Here is a 20,632-nt window from a genome sequence, read left to right as displayed (position 1 = left end):
GTTGAGCTGTTCGGGCTCTCCCCTGCCTAAATCCCATTCAAAAGATGAGACCTCCCACTCCAATGGGATGGCCTCTCCCTTCACGCAGGCTACTGCTCCAGCCTGTGTGGTCTGTGACTCTGTTACAGGCTGAGGATCTTTGTTCTCAGACCTGGTCCCCTTTGGTGGCCCTTGTGTACCCGGTTTAAACAGTTTACACTGGTTGATGTGAAACCATTTGGTACGTCGGGGCGTCTTCACTGCATAAACCATGGGGCTGGCTTTGTCTACAATGCTGTATGGCCCCATGTACAGTGGTTCAAAACTCCCTACCCTGGCGTAGTTTCGGACCATGACCTGGTCCCCGACTACCCACTCTTGTTGTTTCCGAGGTTCCAACAACAGTTTATTTCCCTGGTGCTGTCTTCCCATGTTCCCAGCCGCCTGCCCATAAATCTGTCTCAGGCGCTCCAAGAGGGTTTGGGCGAATTTGTCCCGTTTCACCTCTCGGAGCTGGCCCTCAGTGAGCACCGGGGCTAGCACATGGGTGGGTGTTCGCATGATCCTTCCAGTCATTAACTCGTGCGGGGAATACCCCGTGCTTTTGGACTGGCTGGCTCGGATCCCCATGAGGACTAAAGGCAGGACCTCCGCCCATTTCTGGGGCGAGCCCATTGTCTCTTTCCTCAGCTTTTCCTTGAGGGTCCGATTCATACGCTCAACAATCCCGGATGACTGGGGATTGTATGCTACGTGCCACTTTCCCTCAATGCCCAAGAGCATGAGGGCGTTCTGCATTACTTGACCGGTGAACTGACTCCCTTGGTCGGACTCTACAAAATGGGGGAGTCCCCACCGTGAGAACACTTCCCGAATCAAGATCTTAGCAGTACCCAGTGCCGTAGCTGTTCTGCACGGGAAGGCTTCTACCCATTTGGTGAACACATCTACCAGGACAAGGCAGTACTTATAGCCTCCCTGGGCGGCGGGCAGGGGCCCTATGTAGTCGACCTGAATCGACTGCCATGGTCCCTCTACCCTCCTGATGTGCCCCATGGGCACCTTCCTTTTGTGGGGGTCTGGGTTGTTAGCAGCACACACAAGACAGCTTGCGCAGAACTCGCGGACATCGTCCCGAAGTCCCGGCCACCATCCCGCCTGCTCCACCCGTTGCCAGGTGACCTCAGGTCCGGGGTGTCCCGCTCCTGGACCCTCGTGGGCCAATTGCAGGAATTCCCTTCGGTGCTGCTGCGGCACAACCCACTGCTCCTCTCGGAACAGCATACCTTCTTTGACTGTGAGGGCTGCCGTACTGTACGGACCTTCTACCTGTTTGCCCTCTGTGATGGCTTTTAGGACTGCTTTTAGGGCGGGATCCAGGGTTTGGACGGTATTTAGGTCTGGGGGCGGTGTCACCCCTGTGTTCCCGGGAATTCCCTCCCTGCCTTGGATCGCCGCCACGGGTCCGGGTTCGTATGGGTCCCAGAGAATGCCGTTGCGGGCACCCTCCCTGGCTAGCGCATCCGCTTGCTGGTTGCCCTGACTGCGGGGTTCTGTAGTGGAGTGAGCCTTCACCTTATGGATGAACACCTCTCCTTTCTCCCCCACAGCTGCTAGGATCTTCTCCAGCAAGGGCTTAACTGTTAAAGGCCGCCCGTCCGCGGAGGTGTACCCGCGTCGGGACCAGATGGCGAGGTACTCTGTACACGAATTGCACGTGAACATGCTGTCTGAGCAAACCGTGTATGGGGTTGGGAAAATCTCGGGGTGGGTAACCACGTACGCCACCGCGGACAGTTCAGCCTGCTGCGCGCTCATAGTGCTGGGGAGCTTAATTGCCAGGGCAATGTTTGCCGCAGGGTCATAAACTCCACACCCTGTGAGTCGCTTGCCGTCAGCTACAGTGCTAGAACCGTCTACGTAGATCTCGCGGCCCGTGGGATGTATCCCGGCCCGTAAACCTATGTTAACTTCCCATACCCCTTCTACGGAACATTGATGGGCTGTCCCGGGATATGCCATATTGGCTGCGAGCCTTGGCGCGCAGAGGCCTTTAACTTTGAGATCCATCTGGGAAAGGAGGAGGGTCCAGCGCGCAATCCGAGCGCTGCTTACGGTCCCATCCTTAATCCTCCCGTCCAGAAGCATCTTCGTGGGGGTGTGATGGGTGAGGAGCGTAATGGGAGAGGTCCCTGTGAAGATCACTGATCTGTTCACAGCCCAATGCGTGGCCAGGAGATGCCGTTCGCAATTGGAGAAACTCCTCTCCACATCCGTGAGCACCCTGGAGGAATAAACTACTGGTCTTAGCTTGCCGTGCCGCTCTTGGAGCAGCACTGCGCTCAGGCTGTCCCCACTAGCGGCTACCTCCAGAAAGAACTCCTCTCCCCCATCTATGGCCCCTAGGGCTGGCGCGGTCTGCAGATCTCTTTTCAACTTCTTGAATGCTGCCTGGCACCCCTCGTCCCAAGACCACTTGACTCCCTTGTGTAAGATTCGAAGTAGCGGGGCCGCTGTGGCAGCATAGTCCTCGATGAAATCTCTGCAGTACCCGGTCAATCCCAAAAAGGACCTTACACCCGTTACTGTGTTGGGAATCGGCAGATCTTGTATAGATTCCCGTCTGGCCTTATCTATGGCTCTTTCCCCAGCGCGGATGGCCAGACCCAGGAATTTAACTTCCTGCTGGCCGATCTGGGCTTTCTTTGGGTTTACTTTGAAACCCTTCCTTTCTAACAGTTCCAACAATTCGGCTAACAGAGGGCTGTGCTGCTCCCTTGTATCTGTGAACAGGAGTAAGTCGTCCACATACTGCATGATCTGGTTGGGCTGGCTGAACTCTTTCAAACTCCCCGCCATGCACTGATGGAAAATGCTGGGGCTGTTGTGAAAACCCTGTGGTAAGCAGTTCCAAGTGTACTGTTGCCCTTTGAAAGTAAAGGCAAACTTGTACTGGTCCTCCCGCCGCAGCGGAATGGACCAAAAACCGTTCGAGATGTCCAGCACCGTGAATGTGGTCGCCGATGCTGGAATACTCCCTATTAAGTCTGCAACTGCTGCTACCGTGGGCGCGCAGGCTGGGATATTACTATTGAGGACTCTATAGTCCACCGTGGCTCTCCACGAATTGTCCGGTTTCTTTACCGGCCATAATGGGGAGTTCACGTGGGTGGCTATCGTCCTCAACACGCCCTGCTGTACCAATGAAGATATTGCTGTCTCCATGTCGGGTTCTGCCTCCTTGGGGAAATTATACTGCTTTTGGGGTCGGATCATGGGGTCCCCGTCTACGCTGACTTCGAACCCAGTGACTCTCCCGCAGTCGTGCTTGTGGGTGGCGAACGCGGTCAGATTTTCTGACACACGCGCCTGCAAGTCCGTTGGGACGTTTGTTATCATGAGCTCGAGATCGTAACCTCCTGACGGCTTCATAGTGCACAGGGCCCCCTTTTCTTCCTTCCCCGGGATTACGACTACCTTACCTAAACCGCCCTCGGCTCCCCAGAGACAGTGATTTCTCAGGTCCACGAGGATCCCGTGTTCCACCAAGAAATCAGCCCCGAGGATGCCTTTCCCCCCCCCCCTCATTCCACTTCAATAGGATGCACGTCCATGTGGTGTGGAGCGCTCCCAACTGAATGGAGAGCGGGAGGGAGTGCGCGCCAGCCTGTGCTCTACCTGTGAAACCCGCTACTAAATATGGAGCCTGGGCGGACAGAGGTGAGGCAAAAGGTTTGTCCGAGTGGATCACGGTACACGAAGCTCCCGTATCCAACAGGTAACTACCCCTTTGTTTCTCCACCTCCATCTCCACCACAGGTCTTCTCCAAGCGTCATAGCGGAGCGGACACAAGTAGATGGGCTGCGTGGGCGTCAGTCATTTAGGTGTTTCGGCTGGGGTCTCGGGGGCGATAGGGCTGTTAGCAACCGCTACCTTCCCCTGCCAGGTCATCAGAGACCGCATAGTCTCCAAGACTGACTCGATCGCAGCGGGGTCCACAACCGCACCACCCCCTTTATTCGGGGCAGAGGCTACGGTTGGGTTCTGGACTGGTTTTGGGGCAGCGGCCTGCACTTGTGGTTGTGCTGGTGTTGGGTAAACTCTCGGGCCGTTGGCGACTCGGGCTTGGGCTTGATCTTGGGCTGCGGCGAACGCTCTCTCCCTCTTATCCTTCCAAGGATTCCTACAGTCCTTGCGCCAATGACCCTCCTTCCCACACCCGTAACAACTGCTATTTGCTTGGGGATGGCGATTTCCCTCCTGACGCCATTCCTTTTTAGCAGAGGCTGCGGGTCTCACCTCATGCACCTTTCCTTTCACAACAGGCGTTTTCTTGCCCTTGTTGTTTCTATAACTGATCGTGAGCTGATCTAGTACTACTTCCTCCGTGGAGCGGGCGTTAGTGGGGTCAAACCATGCTTTGGCCTGTTCCTTCACTACTGGCAGGCAACCTGCTACCAGGCACCGAAGCCAGTGAGCCCTTTGTTCGCCATCCAGCCCGGCCCGGGCCGGCCCGCCCGGGCAGCTGCGCCGATACACTGGCCACAACCTGTCGGCGAAAACCCGTGGGGGTTCTCCCTCTAGCTGCACTGTCTTTTCTAAACGGAGGAACGGAGTTCCGTCCCCCTCTCCCATGATCTCCAGAATCTCATCCCGTAGCAACTCATAGTCCCTGTGCCCTCTCTTGCTCTCGTCAGGGAGACACTGGAGGAGCGAACTGTCCAGGGAGAACAGCAGCATTTTAGACTGTTCAACCCCGTCGCAGTCATTGACTGCTGCGGTCTGCTCCACGTCTCTGAAATGCACGGAGGGATCTCCTGACTCGGAGAGTTTTGGGATGTGACTTATCATCTCTCTTAGCTGTCGTGCGCTATGAGGCATTATGATCTGACTCTCAAGGGGTCCGTCATCGCCATTTTCTTCATTTGGACCGATCCTCCGGTGTCTCGTTGGACACACTGGCGCCGGCCCCGACTCTACTGTCTGGGGTTGGTCTACCTCAGGGCTCTCTTCCTCTACCGTCTCCGTCTCCTGTCCCGGAGTCCAAGACTCCTCATAGGCAGGAGGCGCAGAAGGTTCGGGGGTTGGTACCCCAACTGCCTCTTGTGGAATCGGTCTTTTGGATTCCTTGGCTAGCAACAGCTGACTCGCTGGTGGATTTATGAGACACACCAACCCGTTTGCCTTCGCTAGGGCCTTTCTCAGGTCCTCTAGCTCCCGGCGGCAAGTGCTGTGGTCGGTGTTCTCAGATCTATCCTCCATGGCCATCTTATATGCTGCCCTGGCTCCCAGGAGCTTTTCCTCTTGGGCATCTACTTGTTTGGCTAGACGGGAACACCTCTCTCTCATTCTACCTTCACTGGCCTTGGCCTCAACGACCTGACATTTTAAATATTCTACCCGGGTTTCGTGGCAGCGAATTACAGAGCGGCGTTCCTGGTTCAGCGCGTCAAGCGATTCAATCAGTTTTTGACCTCCCGCAACCTTTTCCTCTACGCCTTTAAGCAAGCCGTTGATCTGGACTGTCTGTGCTGCAACTACCTGGTCCAAAAGCTGGACTTGCTTCTTGTAGCACATCAGCCAGACCGCCTTTTCTACAGATTTCTTATGCTCTCTACCCGCTGTCCACTTGATGGCTGCGTCTAGCGGGCGCCTATCCCTTAGTAGATCAGATATCCATTGTTTTGTGAGGTTGACTTTTCCGAAAACATAATCTGCTATTCTTTCATCCATCACATTTCGTTTATTCAGATCTTGATCTAACACACTACTTTCCTGCTGCCAAGGTCCTGCCACGGTCGCCATTTCTGTAGGGGGTTTTTCCTGCTCTCTTGCCCGTTCTGGCCCCCTGCCAGGCTTCGTGCAAGAATTACCCTTGAGTGGTTCGACCCACCCCCCCCCTACGGTTCTAGACCTTGGACTTAGATGCAGAGAACAGTAGTGCAGAGAAGAGGACTCAATAGACCAGGCTGAATAGCACGAAATGGATGCTTTTATTTTTGAACAGTTTGAAGCATTACAAAATACATGTCATAGGCACAGATTAAAATAACTACAATCATGCACAAATTTATGAACTTGACTCTATGGAAATGGGGAACACACGGCACATCGTAAAAGGGGAAACACATTACGATTTCCCTTAACTCCCTCCCCTATACCTAAACCAAGTTTCGACCTGGGGAACTTGGGATCATGCTCACCACTCTCGAAATCGCGAAAAGGGGTTCGCAGACTTTTGACACCGCTTCCCGTCGTCACGTGGATTGGAAGCTTCTGGCGCAGTCGATATTCTCTCCTCCCTCGAGGCGGTGGGGTAGACCCAGCCTCGATGAGCGCTCGTCAAGGTTGAGATCCACAATCGTGGATTTTTGTTCATGGAGCAGACCTAGATGCAGGTTATGCACATGGGAGAATCTTGTGGCATCGATCGCCGGTTCTCCAGAGGGTTTCTTCTCCGTCGGCCTGGGTCGTCGATGATCTCCCGACCCCAGTACCCGGGCCACCCTTGTCGTCTTCTCGTCGTGGCCGAGCCTTGTTTGGCTGAACACCGGCCACGTTGTCCTTTTTCCGAAACCGTCCGTCTTTAAAAAGACGAAAACGTTTTCATCGATTCTGCATCTGCCGAAGTGGAAGAGGCGCCGATCCTGGCCCCGTCCGAAGAAGTTGAAGTCGTCCAAGAAGAAGAAGCAGCTGCCGTCCAGTCAAGTGAAGTTGTTCAAGTAACCCGAAGTCCGAAGTCTTTTAGATGGACTTTCAATCCATAGTTATACTCTTTTGGGACAGTCTTATCTCCCGCCAAATCATAGTCCTGTCTTTGTATTAATTTTGGCGGGCAGAAATCTCTGCAGGGGCGCTTTGTCTTGTAACGGAGCCGGTGATAACTTAAACTGGCCTTCCTGGCCGATAATGTCTGTTAATGTCCTTTGCATTGTCACCGCGGCTCGGTTCGCATATTGATCGGTCCGGACATTTTCCTTGATGGCTGCTAAACGGTTTTTCCTTTGTACGATAAATGGGTATAAGTGTTTTTACATTGTCCGCCCATATCTTGATGGGCCCCATCCTGTACTTATAATCCATTGAATATGTATGCTGTTGCTCTGAGTTTCGGTTCCCAGATATTGGCTTTCGTGGGCTCACTGTCTTCAATCCACAAGCCTGTCTGGCTTGCAGTAACAGAAATAAAATGGTTCATAAACTGATCATGGGGCCTGGCGGCCATTTTGTATGCCCTTTTTATCAAAGGTTTTTCTGTGCAAGCTTACTTTGGTCAATGAACAGTCTTATTTTATCCAGTTTTCTTGCGTGATTTTTGCTGAAAATTGCGAATCTTACAGGCCCCACCCTACCACGTGAAATCGGGCCCCAGCCCCGCCCTCCCACGTGATATCCGGGCCCTGGCCCCACCCTCCCACATGATATCGAGCCCCACGTGATAGCGGGCCCCGGCCCCGCCCTCCCACGTGATATCGGCCCCCGGCCCCACCCTCTCACGTGATATTGGGCCCCGGCCCCGCCCTCCCACGTGACATCGAGCCCTGGCCCCGCCCTCCCACGTGATATCGGGCCCTGGCCCCGCACTCCCATGTGATATCGGGCCCCGGCCCCACCCTCTCACGTGATATTGGGCCCCGGCCCCGCCCTCACACGTGATATCGGGCCCCGGCCCCGCCCTCCCACGTGATATCAGGCCCCGGCCCCGCCTTCCCACGTGATATCGGGCCCCGGCCCCACCCTCCCACGTGATATCAGGCCCCGGCCCAGCCCTCCCACGTGATATCGGGCCCCGGCCCCACCCTCCCACGTGATATCGGGCCCCGGCCCCACCCTCCCACGTGATATCAGGCACCGGTCCTGCCCTCCCACGTGATATCGGGCCCCGGCCCAGCCCTCCCACGTGATATCGGGCCCCGGCCCCACCCTCCCACGTGATATCAGGCACCGGTCCTGCCCTCCCACGTGATATCGGGCCCCGGCCCAGCCCTCCCACATGATATCGGGCCCCGGACCCACCCTCCCACGTGATATCGGGCCCCGGCCCCACCCTCCCACGTGATATCGGGCCCCGGCCCCACCCTCCCGCATGATATCAGGCCCTGGCCCCGCCCTCCCACATGATATCGGGCCCCGGCCCCACCCTCCCACGTGATATCGGGCCCCGGCCCCGCCTTCCCACGTGATATCGGGCCCCGGCCCAGCCCTCCCACGTGATATCGGGCCCCGGCCCAGCCCTCCCACGTGATATCGTGCCCCGGCCCTGCCCTCCCACGTGATATCAGGCCCTGGCCCCGCCCTCCCATGTGATATCGGGCCCTGGCCCCGCCCTCCCACGTGATATCGAGCCCCGGCCCCGCCTTCCCACGTGATATCGGGCCCCGGCCCCGCCCTCCCATGTGATATCGGGCCCCGGACCCGCCCTCCCATGTGATATCGGGCCCCGGCCCCGCCCTCCCACGTGATATCGGGCCCTGGCCCCGCACTCCCACGTGATATCGGGCCCCGGCCCCACCCTCCCACGTGATATTGGGCCCCGGCCCCGCCCTCCCACGTGAGATTGGGCCCCGGCCCCGCCCTCCCACGTGACATTGGGCCCCGGCCCCACCCTCCCACGTGATATCGGGCCCCGGCCCCGCCCTCCCACATGATATCGGGCCCCGGCCCCGCCCTCCCTGCTTCCAGAGCATCTGCAAGTTAAGATCAGGGCCCATATCGGTGGTATAACTGAAGCCATATAGTTGTGCTGCAAGGCAGCAAGAACATTGATGACAATGTAAAACATAAGAAAACATGGAATGAGAAAAGCTCAATTTTCCTTCAAGCACACTCATTTTGAAGGTCAAATATTTCTATCATGGACTCTACCTTATCTTTTGAATCGAATGGTTAAATGAATCTAATGGTTAAAAACTAGCTGATTTTTCACTGGCCCAGCTGGGTCTTTGAAATTGCTTTCAGTTGACCGTTTTAATCAGCAATACAGTGACGAGTTTTTTTTTCATATTGCGTGTTCACGGCTTATGGGGGAAAAAGTTAGCTCATGCCCCTTTGCTAAGTTAGCGCCCCCGTGCCCGAAATTGAATGGTAGCGCCCCAAGCAGGAGGCACTCCCCCTCCCTCTTGGGGCACTCCAGTTGAATATCGCGGTGCTATGTGCCACTGTGCTACGCGTGCCGGCACGTAGCGCAGCAGTAGTGCAGGCCTCCCCCTTATTAAAGGGAAGGGGTCTTGTGCAGCGCGAACCGGGGCCCTGCTGGGCCACCAGGGAGCAGGGTGCTGGCAAAAGAGCCCGGCACTCAAGAGGAATGCCAGGCTGATGGATCACGGCCAGCAGAGGGCAGGAGGGCAGAGGAGGCAGGTGCTGGCTAGCAGCCCACAAAAAAAATGGCCGTCCGGCACCTCCCCAAATTTGCGGCCGGGGCGCGAGCGGGGCGCCGCACATGCCGATGACATCATCGATGGAGGCGCAGTACCACGGGACGCTACCAGCTACCGCCCATTGAATTTTACGGGAGGCGTTAGCGGCGCCGCACCCGGGCACTAGTTGGCGCAAAGCAACTGAATTTTGCCCCCTATATGTTTAAAACAAATCTTATCAGCAAATAGTTTGATAAACTTTCACTTGAATTTCTTTTTCATAGGAAGTCGTACATGATGTATTTAATTTTCTCTTTTGCTCTTGTGTCACCTTGTACTGAACCCCAGAATGATCAATAACATGTTTAATACAGTAATCAATGATCAATTGTCGGTTTAATGTTGTAGCAGTACCATCCCCGCTACAAAAGGAAAACATATAAATTGTGAATGAACTAAAATCTTATCTTCTATCTGTATTATCAAGTTACAAACCCCTTTCTCTCAGGAGGGGTAGATTTTACAAGAAGTAAATTATTGCTGCCATTCTTGGTATAGCATTCCATGCATCATGGGATACATAATGTTAGTGGGGACGGTTACAATTTTGTCAGTGTTGAGTTCATAATAGAAGGTTAAATTGGGTTAGACACTAAAATAATTTCCCTCATTGCTCCATGTATCACAATGGTCCACTCACTTGATATGTATGAGATTGTTCATCACCATCACTCTAACTTGCTATGATCATTTACCTCAGATTTTCCATCTTTTATTTAATTTTCATCATGGATTCCATATGTTTTCATTGTATCCTAAATGTATAATCTCCACACTCAAAAACCCAACATTATTTGAATTTCCAGTTCATTTCTCTGCTGAACAAAGGTGCTGTTAACCATCCAGATGAAAACATCTGTCAGGCTACAGTACTTCTGGAACATACTGAGCCTCAAGCAGGTCACGGATGTTTTTTGTTGTCATCCAGCAAGCTGATTGGCCCTAAAATAAACACAGCATTTGCTGTTCTCAAGATGTTGTTCTTGCATCTGTTCATTAGAACCGCAGGCTCATTTCTTTACAACGTCCATGAGGACGAGTGGCAAAATCAATGAAGCCCTTAATTTCTTCAAGCCAATCCCAGAAATGGCATTCTGTGACTATGAAGAAATTAAAATTTTTGAAATTAATTTTTAAATACAAGGTAAATTTGAAGACATTTACTGTATCATTAAATGTTTTATTATTTGTACCATGCTGTACTAGAGTTTATGACTTATACATAGAATGCATATGGTATATGTGATCTGAAATTCATGTCTTTATCTAATTCATTTCTACCTTTCGTTGCACTGTATCCCATAGTGAAGCTATGATTTGGGGCCTAGAGCTAGAATCATAGAATCATAGAATGGCTACAGCACAGAAGGAGGCCATTCGGCCCGTTGAGCCTGTGCCAGCTCTCTTCAAGAGCACTTCAGCTAGTCCCACTCCCCCGCCCTTTCCCCGTAGCCCTGCAATTTTTTTTCCTTCAGGTACTTTATCCAATTCCTTTTTGAAAGCCACGATTGAGTCTGCCTCCACCACTATTTAGAATGGAGTGTGAGAAAGATCACATGAAACAATGGCAGGACACATTCGTCGTTTGCCGTTTCCAGTGATGAAGAGGCCCTCACAATTTTGAGGCACCGGCCTTATTTAAATTTGGCAGGCGAACTGCAGCTCGCTGGATTGAAGCCTCAGGATCGGGCCAGGGAGGCCACCAGGAAGATACGCTGTGGGTTGGGGAGACGGCGATCATTGAGAGTGGACAGTAGCGTCCCAGATTATTCTTGTGGGCCCAGAGGAATACTTACCTTTCCCCGTTTTTGTAAGGCCTCAAAGCCTAGGCCTCAAAGCCTGGGCCTCTCCTGCCCAGCCACGCCCGAGCTAGGTAATTGTCCCACGGCTTCTGGTAAGCTCCTCCCCCTCGCAGTCACCCCCGTCATGTTACCCGGGGCAACGGCGTCGGCCGCGAGGGTCACGGGACATGCACAGGGTGCGCGCACAGCAGGCGATGCACAGAGCGTGGGAAGCCAGTAGCTGAGATGCGGCGTCTCTCTCTGTTCCTCGCTCGGCGGTCTTGAAGCCGGTTCGGGTGGGGGGGCGGGGCTTGGAGAGCGGGGTTCTCGGGAGTGCGGGGCGGGGCGGCCGGGGCTCGGAGAGCGGGGCTCTCGGGAGTGCGGGGCGGGGTGGCTGGGGCTCGGAGAGCGGGGCTCTCCGGAGTGCGGGGCGGGGCGGCCGGGGCTCGGAGAGCGGGGCTCTCGGGAGTGTGGGGCGGGGTGGGGCGGCACGGCCAGTGCTCGGGAGGACGGGGACTCGGAAGGGGGGGAAGGGTTACCCCGGGAACCGGGCGTGGCCGTCTCTCACAGCCTCAAGCCGGCTCACGCCTGTTCCCGGGGCTTGGCTCCATTTGCGGCCGCGGGCCACTCGCACTCTCTCTCTCCTTCCCTCTGTCTCTCTCTCCTTCACCCCACTCCCCCCTTCTCTCCCCCCTCCCCCCCTTCTCTCCCCCCTCCCTTTCTCTCCCCCTCCCCTTCTCTCCCCCGCCCCCTTCTCTCCCCCGCTAACCCCCTCTCCCGCCTCCCCCTCCCTCCTTCCCTCCCTCCCTCCCCCTCCCTCCCCCGCCACCCTCCCCCGTCCCTCCACCCCCTCTGCCCCTCCCTCCCCAGCCGCTCTCTCTCTTCCCCCCAGTCGCTCTCTCTCTGCCCCCCAGTCGCTCTCTCTTCCCCCAGTCACTCTCTCTCTTCCCCCCAGTCACTCTCTCTCTTCCCCCCCAGTCGCTCTCTCTCTTCCCCCAATCGCTCTCTCTCTTCCCCCCAGTCGCTCTCTCTCTTCCCCCAGTCGCTCTCTCTCTTCCCCCTAGTCGCTCTCTCTCTTCCCCCCAGGCGCTCTCTCTTTTCCCCGCAGTCGCTCTCTCTCTTCTCCCCAGTCGCTCTCTCTCTTCCCCCCAGTCGCTGTCTCTCTTCCCCCCAGTCGCTCTCTCTCTTCCCCCCAGTCGCTCTCTCTCTTCCCCCCAGTCGCTCTCTCTCTTCCCCCCAGTCGCTTTCTCTCTTCCCCCCAGTCGCTCTCTCTCTTCCCCCCAGTCGCTCTCTCTCTTCCCCCCAGTCGCTCTCTCTCTTCCCCCCAGTCACTCTCTCTCTTCCCCCCAGTCGCTCTCTCTCTTCCCCCCAGTCGCTCTCTCTTCCCCCCAGTCGCTCTCTCTCTTCCCCCCAGTCGCTCTCTCTCTTCCCTCCAATCGCTCTCTCTCTTCCCCCCAGTCGCTCTCTCTCTTCCCCCCAGTTGCTCTCTCTCTTCCCCCCAGCCGCTCTCTCTCTTCCCCCCAGTCGCTCTCTCTCTTCCCCCCAGTCGCTCTCTCTCTTCCCCCCAGTCGCTCTCTCTCTTCCCCCCAGTCGCTCTCAATTCAATTCAATTCAATTCAAATCGCTTTATTGGCCTGACAAGGTACATCTTATGTTGCCAAAGCATCGAAAAACATTCATGGTTGTACACAAAAATACAGATCTATCCATACAGTGTATAAACAGATATATCCCTGAGTGTATAAATATACATTCATATCATTTGTATATACTCTTTTCTTATATTTAGTGGTTGTCCCTCTGTTTATGGCAAGCTGTAACATAGTGTGCCGCTAAGGTTACACAATTTCTCTCTTCCCTTAGTAGGTATGGGAGTTTTTGGTCGTCATTCAAATTTCTGAATTCCGGGCATATTTTTGTGAATTTTGGGTAGAAATTCTCCCTTATGCCCTGATATTTTCTACAAGCTGTGAGGAAGTGCATCTCTGTCTCCACCACTCCCTGACTGCAGTGAGAGCATATCCTGTCCTCTCTTGGTAGCCAGGTCTGCCTGTGTCTACCTTTTTCGATCGCCAGGCTCTGTTCACTAAGTCTGTACATTGTCAAGGTTTTTCTCAGTTTGCTATCCTTTACCATGGTCAGGTAATCAGCCATGTTGTATTGCCTGTTTAGGGCCAAGTAGCAATTGAGTTTGCTTTGGGTTTTTGTTGTTTCTGGCCAATATGACAGATATTTTTCCTTTTGCTTAGCGACGATTGTGTTGGGTCGAATTCTTTGTGTTACGCTGTCACTGTCCTGGGGCTGGTTATTGTTAGTAGTGTTAGTAGTTACTTCACTGAGTTCCAGGACTAGTTGACTGAGGGTATTCATCTTTATGGTCCTCTCTTGGCATTTCAGGGCTTCGTAATGATAGTATTGGGGGTTGCTCATTTCTAGGTGTTTCCAAAATTTGGTGGCTCTTTTTTGGATAGTGATTATTAATGGATATTGGCCTAGTTCTGCCCTGCATGCATTGTTTACGGTTTTCCTTTGAGTCCGGAGGATACTTTTACAGAATTCTGCATGTAGGATCTCAATTGGGTGTTTGTCCCATTTTGCAAATTCTTGTTGTGTTAGCGGTCCCCACACCTCACTGCCATAGAGTGCAATTGGTTCAATTACTGATTTAAAAATTTTGAGCCAAATGCTAATTGGGATTTCTATTTGGATTGATTTTTTAATGGCATAGAAAGCCCTTCTTGCTTTCTCTTTCAGTTCATTCACAGCCAGATGAAAATTTCCCGTAGAACTGATTTTTAAGCCCAAGTATGTGTAGTTAGTGGTTTGTTCAATTTTGGTTGTTCCTAGTGTGGAATTTATTTTGGGTCCCTGATGTCTGGATCTTTGCTGGAACACAAGGACTTTGGTTTTTTGGGGATTTATTGTCAGGGCCCAGGTCTGGCAGAACGACTCCAGCAGATCCAGGTTCTGCTGTAGACCCTCCTTAGTTGGTGACAGCAGAACCAGGTCATCTGCATAGAGGAGGAATTTAACCTTGGATTCATATAGGGTGAGGCCGGGTGCTGTAGATTGTTCAAGTAGTTTTGCCAGTTCATTTATGTAAATATTAAAGAGTGTCGGTGAGATGGGCGAGCCCTGCGTCACCCCCCGCCCCTGTGGGAAGTATTTTGTTTGTTTGTCTCCAATTTTAACTGCACATTTGTTGTTTGTATACATTGATTTAATTACATCATATGTTTCTCCCCCTACCCCGCTTTCGATAAGTTTCAGGAATAAACCGTCATGCCAGATGGAATCGAAAGCCTTCTGGAAACCTATAAAGCATGCGTAGATTTTGCTTTTGTTTTGATGAACGTGTTTGTCAATTAGGATCTGTAGGGTGAAGATATGATCTGATGTTCTATAGTTTGGCAGGAATCCAATTTGGCTTTTACTCAAGACATTGTGCTCCTCAAGGAAGTTTTATAAGTCTTTTGTTTATGATACTACAGAATACCTTCCCCAGGTTACTGTTTACACAGATGCCTCGATAGTTATTTGGGTCGACTTTGTCCCCACTTTTGTATATGGGCGTTATGAGTCCTTTGTTCCAGATATCAGGGAAGTAACCGACACTCAGAACCAAGTTGAAGAGTTTTAAGATAGCCAGTTTCATTTTATCGTCTGTGTGTTTAATCATCTCGCTTAGTATGCCGTCTGCACCGCAAGCTTTCCCTGGTCGCAGGTCCTTGAGTTTTTCAACTAGTTCTTTTTCTGTTATTATGGAGTCTAGCGGGTTTTGGTTATCTTTTATGGCCATTTCGAGCTTTTCCAGTTTTTTGCATATTTGGTGTTGCTCTGGCCTTAGTGTGTTTTTCTGGTATAATTTTTCAAAGTGGTTTTCCCATGTGTCTCCATTTTGAATGGCCAATTCGTCGCGTTGTTTTTTGTGTAATGTATTCCAGTTGTCCCAGAAACAATTGGAATCAATGGATTCCTCAATGGAGCTGAGTGTATTCTTAATATACTGCTCTTTTTTGGTTCTGATGGGGTTTCTGTATTGTGTTAGTGTCTGACAATAAGTAAGGCATAATTCCTCGTTTTCTGGCTGTCTGTGTTTTTGGTTTGATATTTTTCAAAGCTTTTTTCCTCATGTTATGGCAATCTGGGTCGAACCATTTTTCATAGTTTTTTGTTTTGGGTTTGTTCTTGCGAGCTTTCAAGTTTGACCTTGTTGCCAAATTATCAAAAATATTGTTTAGGTTATTCACTGCCCGGTTTACGCCTTCTTTTACGCTCTCTCTCTTCCCCCCAGTCGCTCTCTCTCTTCCCCCCAGTCGCTCACTCTCTTCCCCCCAGTCGCCCTCTCTCTTCCCCCCAGTCGCCCTCTCTCTTCCCCCCAGTCGCCCTCTCTCTTCCCTCCAGTCGCCCTCTCTCTTCCCCCAGTCGCTTTCTCTCTTCCCCCCAGTCGCTCTCTCTCTTCCCCCAGTCGCTCTCTCTCTTCCCCCCAGTCGCTCTCTCTCTTCCCCCCAGTCGCTCTCTCTCTTCCCCCCAGTCGCTCTCTCTCTTCCCCCGTCGCTCTCTCTCTTCCCCCCAGTCGCTCTCTCTCTTCCCCCCAGTCGCTCTCTCTCTTCCCCCCAGTCGCTCTCTCTCTTCCCCCCCAGTCGCTCTCTCTCTTCCCCCCAGTCGCTCTCTCTCTTCCCCCAGTCGCTCTCTCTCTTCCCTCCAGTCGCTCTCTCTCTTCCCCCCAGTCGCTCTCTCTTCCCCCGTCACTCTCTCTCTTCCCCCCAGTCGCTCTCTCTCTTCCCCCAGTCGCTCTCTCTCTTCCCCCCAGTCGCTCTCTCTCTTCCCCCCAGTCGCTCTCTCTCTTCCCCCCAGTCATTCTCTCTTCTCCCCAGTCGCTCTCTCTCTTCCCCCCAGTCGCTCTCTCTCTTCCCCCCAGTCGCTCTCTCTCTTCCCCCCAGTCGCTCTCTCTCTTCCCCCAGTCGCTCTCTCTCTTCCCCCCAGTCGCTCTCTCTCTTCCCCCCAGTCGCTCTCTCTCTTCCCCCCAGTTGCCCTCTCTCTTCCCCCCAGTCGCTCTCTCTCTTCCCCCCAGTCGCCCTCTCTCTTCCCCCCAGTCGCTCTCTCTCTTCCCCCCCAGTCGCCCTCTCTCTTCCCCCCAGACGCCCTCTCTCTTCCGCCCAGTCACCCTCTCTCTTCCCCCCAGTCGCCCTCTCTCTTCCCCCCAGTCGCTCTCTCTCTTCCCCCCAGTCGCTCTCTCTCTTCCCCCGTCGCTCTCTCTCTTCCCCCCAGTCGCTCTCTCTCTTCCCCCAGTCGCTCTCTCTCTTCCCCCCAGTCGCTCTCTCTTCCCCCAGTCGCTCTCTCTCTTCCCCCCAGTCGCTCTCTCTCTTCCCCCAGTCGCTCTCTCTCTTCCCCCCAGTCGCTCTCTCTCTTCCCCCCAGTCGCTCTCTCTCTTCTCCCCAGTCGCTCTCTCTCTTCCCCCGTCGCTCTCTCTCTTCCCCCCAGTCGCTCTCTCTCTTCCCCCCAGTCGCTCTCTCTCTTCCCCCAGTCGCTCTCTCTCTTCCCCCCCAGTTGCTCTCTCTCTTCCCCCCAGTCGCTCTCTCTCTTCCCCCAGTCGCTCTCTCTCTTCCCCCCAGTCGCTCTCTCTCTTCCCCCCAGTCGCTCTCTCTCTTCCCCCAGTCGCTCTCTCTCTTCCCCTCAGTCGCTCTCTCTCTTCCCCCAGTCGCTCTCTCTCTTCCCCCCAGTCACTCTCTCTCTTCCCCCCAGTCGCTCTCTCTCTTCCCCCCAGTCGTTCTCTCTTCTCCCCAGTCGCTCTCTCTCTTCCCCCCATTCGCTCTCTCTCTTCCCCCCAGTCGCTCTCTCTCTTCCCCCCAGTCGTTCTCTCTTCCCCCCAGTCGCTCTCTCTCTTCCCCCAGTCGCTCTCTCTCTTCCCCCCAGTCGCTCTCTCTCTTCCCCCCAGTCGCTCTCTCTCTCTCTTCCAACAACAACATGCCCTCAAAAATCCCTCGGCACCGCCGGGCACTTCAGCTAGTTATATTAAAACGGGCCTATCACCTGAAAAAGGTGGGTGCTTTGGACACCCGGCGGTAGGCTGCTTTCAAAATGGAGCCGGTGTTAATGAGACTGGTAAGGCTACTGATCCCATTTTTAGGCTGTTGCTACCCCATCAACACCAGGTAAAAGTCGACACCAATTTCTGTTACACAATGATAGTAAATGTCACACTTTACATGGCAGAGAGGAGGCAATTATGAAGTGTGTCACACATAAAATGCTGTGCAAATTCACATTTAATTTTTAAGCTGTAGCAACATTGTATTGTTTTCTGTTGTTTTACAAACTTCCCTGTAGGGCTGCGTGCAAATGTCACCACTTTGACATATTGAGAGACTAGTTCCAGGGATCATTCTACAGAAGGTCAACTTTCTGTGTCACAGTAGTGCCCATTATATAATTGTTTATCCTGAAGCAAACAACTGCCAAAGCTGGCAACAAATAAAAAAATGTGTATTAAACTAATCCAAAGTGTGGTTATGCAGTGGTGTTATTATTTATTCAGATTCTTACAATAATATTAACGGTTGCCTTGTTGTCATTACTTCCAGTTAAACATACGGTCATATCAGGTCATGCTGAGCTGTATAAACTTACAAAGCTTTTCAAAAGTTGTTCACACTTCAAATAAGCCTCATATCTAAAAATAAGATGATCCAAATCAATAATCTCAAAAGTAGAGTGTGCCTGTTATTGATGTGAAAATGGGTGTGTAGACAAAGAAGCCATCAGCAGAAGCTATTTTGTTATCTAAACTAAGCTGAGTAACATATTTTACACTCTAAGCACATTTTATCCATCTCTGTGTCTCAGGATACAAAACCTGGCAAGTTTGAAGATCGGAAAAGGAAACCTCTGACACCTCTATCAAAATGGCTATCATGTCCAACCAGCAAATTTAGATTATGAGATAATAAGGCACAGCCACCAATAATGGGGTGAAGGGTGCTGGGATGCAGAAGAAACCCGAGTCGGAGAAATAGACAGTTTGGGATGGGGGGGATTGTAAGCTTGGAGGAGGTTACATAGATATGGTGGGTTGAGGCCATGTTGAATTTGAACACAAGGATGAGAATTTTTAAATTGTAAATGGTGGTGGATAATTAAACAACTAATGGGAGGAGGAGGCTCCATGAGCATCCCCATCCTCAGTGATGGTGGAGCCCAGCACACGTGTGCTAGAGACAAGGCTGAAGCGTTTGCAACCATCTTCAGCCAGAAGTGCCGAGTGGATGATCCATCTTGGCCTCCTCCTGAGGCTCCCACCATCACAGAAGCCAGTTTTCAGCCAATTCAATTCAAAAAACGGCTGAGCGCACTGGATACCTCAAATGCTATGAGCCTCGACAACGTCCCAGCTGTCATGCTGCAGATTTGTGCTCCAGAACTAGCCGCGCCTCTAGCCAAGTTGTTCCAGTACAGCTACAACACTGGCATCTACTCGACAATGTGCAAAACTGCCCAGGTATGTCCTGTCCACAAAAAGCAGGACAAATCCAATCCGGCCAATTATTGCCCCCGTCAGTCTACTCTCAATCACCAGCAAAGTGATGGAAGGAATCATCGACAGTGCTACCAAGTGGCACTTACTCACCAATAACGTGCTCACCGATGCTCAATTTCCACTAGGAACACTCGGCTCCAGACCTCATTACAGCCTTGGTCCAAACATGGACAAAAGAACAAAATTCAAGAGGTGAGGTGAGAGTGACTGCCTTTGACATCAAGGCAGCATTTGACCAAGTGTGGCATCAAAGAGCCCTAGTAAAATTGAAGTCAATGGAAATCAGGGGGAAAACTCTCCACTGGCTGGAGTCATACTTAGCACAAACAAAGATGGTTGTGGTTGTTAGAGGCCAATCACCTCAGCCCCAGGACATCACTGCAGGAGTTCTTCAGGGCAATGTCCTAGGCCCAGCCATCTTCAGCTGCTTCAACAATGGTCTTCCCTCCATCATAAGGTCAAAAGTGGGGATGTTCACTGACGATTGCACAGTGTTCAGTTCCATTCGCAACTCCTCAGATAATAAAGCAGTCCATGCCCACGTGCAGCAAGACCTGGACGACATTCAGGCTTGGGCTGATAAGTGATATGTAACATTCACACCACAAAGTGCCAGGCAATGACTATCTTCAACAAGAGAGAGTCTAACTACTGCCCCTTGACGTTCAATGGCACCATCATCACCAAATCCCTCACCATCAACACCCTGGGGGTCACCATTGACCAGAAACTTAACTGGACCAGCCACATAACCACGGTAGCTACGAGAGCAGGTCAGAGGTTGGGTATTCTGTGGTGAGTGTCTCACCTCCTAATTGTCCAAAACCTTTCCACCATCTACAAGGCACAAGTCAGGAGTGTGGTGGAGTCCTCTCCACTTGCCTGGATGAGTGCAGCTCCAATAACACTCAAGTAGCTCAACACCATCCAGGACAAAGCAACCCGCTTGATTGATACCCCATCCACCACCTTAAACATTCACTCCCTCCACCACCAGCGCACTGTGGCTGCAGTGTGTACCATCTACAAGATGTACTGCAGCAATTCTCCAAGGTTTCTTTGACAGTACCTCCATAACTCACAACCTCTACCACCTAGAAGGACAAGGGCAGCAGGCGCATAGGAAAACCATCACCTCCAAGTTCCCCTCCAAGTCACACACCATCCTGACTTGGACATATATCGCTGTTTCTTCATCGTCGCTGGGTCAAAATCCTGGAACTCCCTCCCTGACAGCACTGTGAGAGTACCTTCACCATATGGACTGCAGCGGTTCAAAAAAAACAGCTCACCACCACCTTCTCAAAGGCAATTAGGAATGGGCAATAAACAGTGGCCTTGCCAGCAACGCCCACATCCCAGGAACGAATAGCAAAAAATCAAGACATTAATAAACTATCAGAATAGGCATGCAATTGGCAAATGAGTTTCAATTCAGGTAAGTGTGAGGTAGTGCAGTTTGGTAGGAAAAATTAAGAGGCCCCATATTGCTTAGATAACAAAGGGGTGAAACTCGATAATGCTGAGAAAAGGCACAGGCACAGGCACCACGATGCACGATATATCCGCGCTCGTTGAAAGTAGCTCAGGCAACACATCAAACTCATGCTGCCTGCTAATTGTAATGTTTGTAGTGCATAGCCCAGCACTGAACACGCTGCTGACAGACTGTGCACTCAGCAGGGGGCCAAAGTTCTTGATGTGCACGCGATGCTAACTTTAATTAAAGCTAGCCTGCGCCTCTTAAAGGCAGTCTGAAACTCTTAAAGACAGTCTGCACCTCTTAAAGGTGAGCTGCCTTCTGCTGTTAAAAAACGTTAAAATTGCTTCAGCACTAACCCAAATAGCTCAATAGGCCAGGGAAGGGGCACCCAGGGTCTCGAACGCAGCACTCGAGCTTTGTGCAGGGGGTGAACAC

Source organism: Somniosus microcephalus, chromosome 7 (assembly GCF_052327205.1).
Source record: "Somniosus microcephalus isolate GS21.2 chromosome 7, FLI_Smic_1.0, whole genome shotgun sequence".
NCBI classification, from domain to species: domain Eukaryota; kingdom Metazoa; phylum Chordata; class Chondrichthyes; order Squaliformes; family Somniosidae; genus Somniosus; species Somniosus microcephalus.
This window is presented reverse-complemented; position numbering follows the sequence as displayed.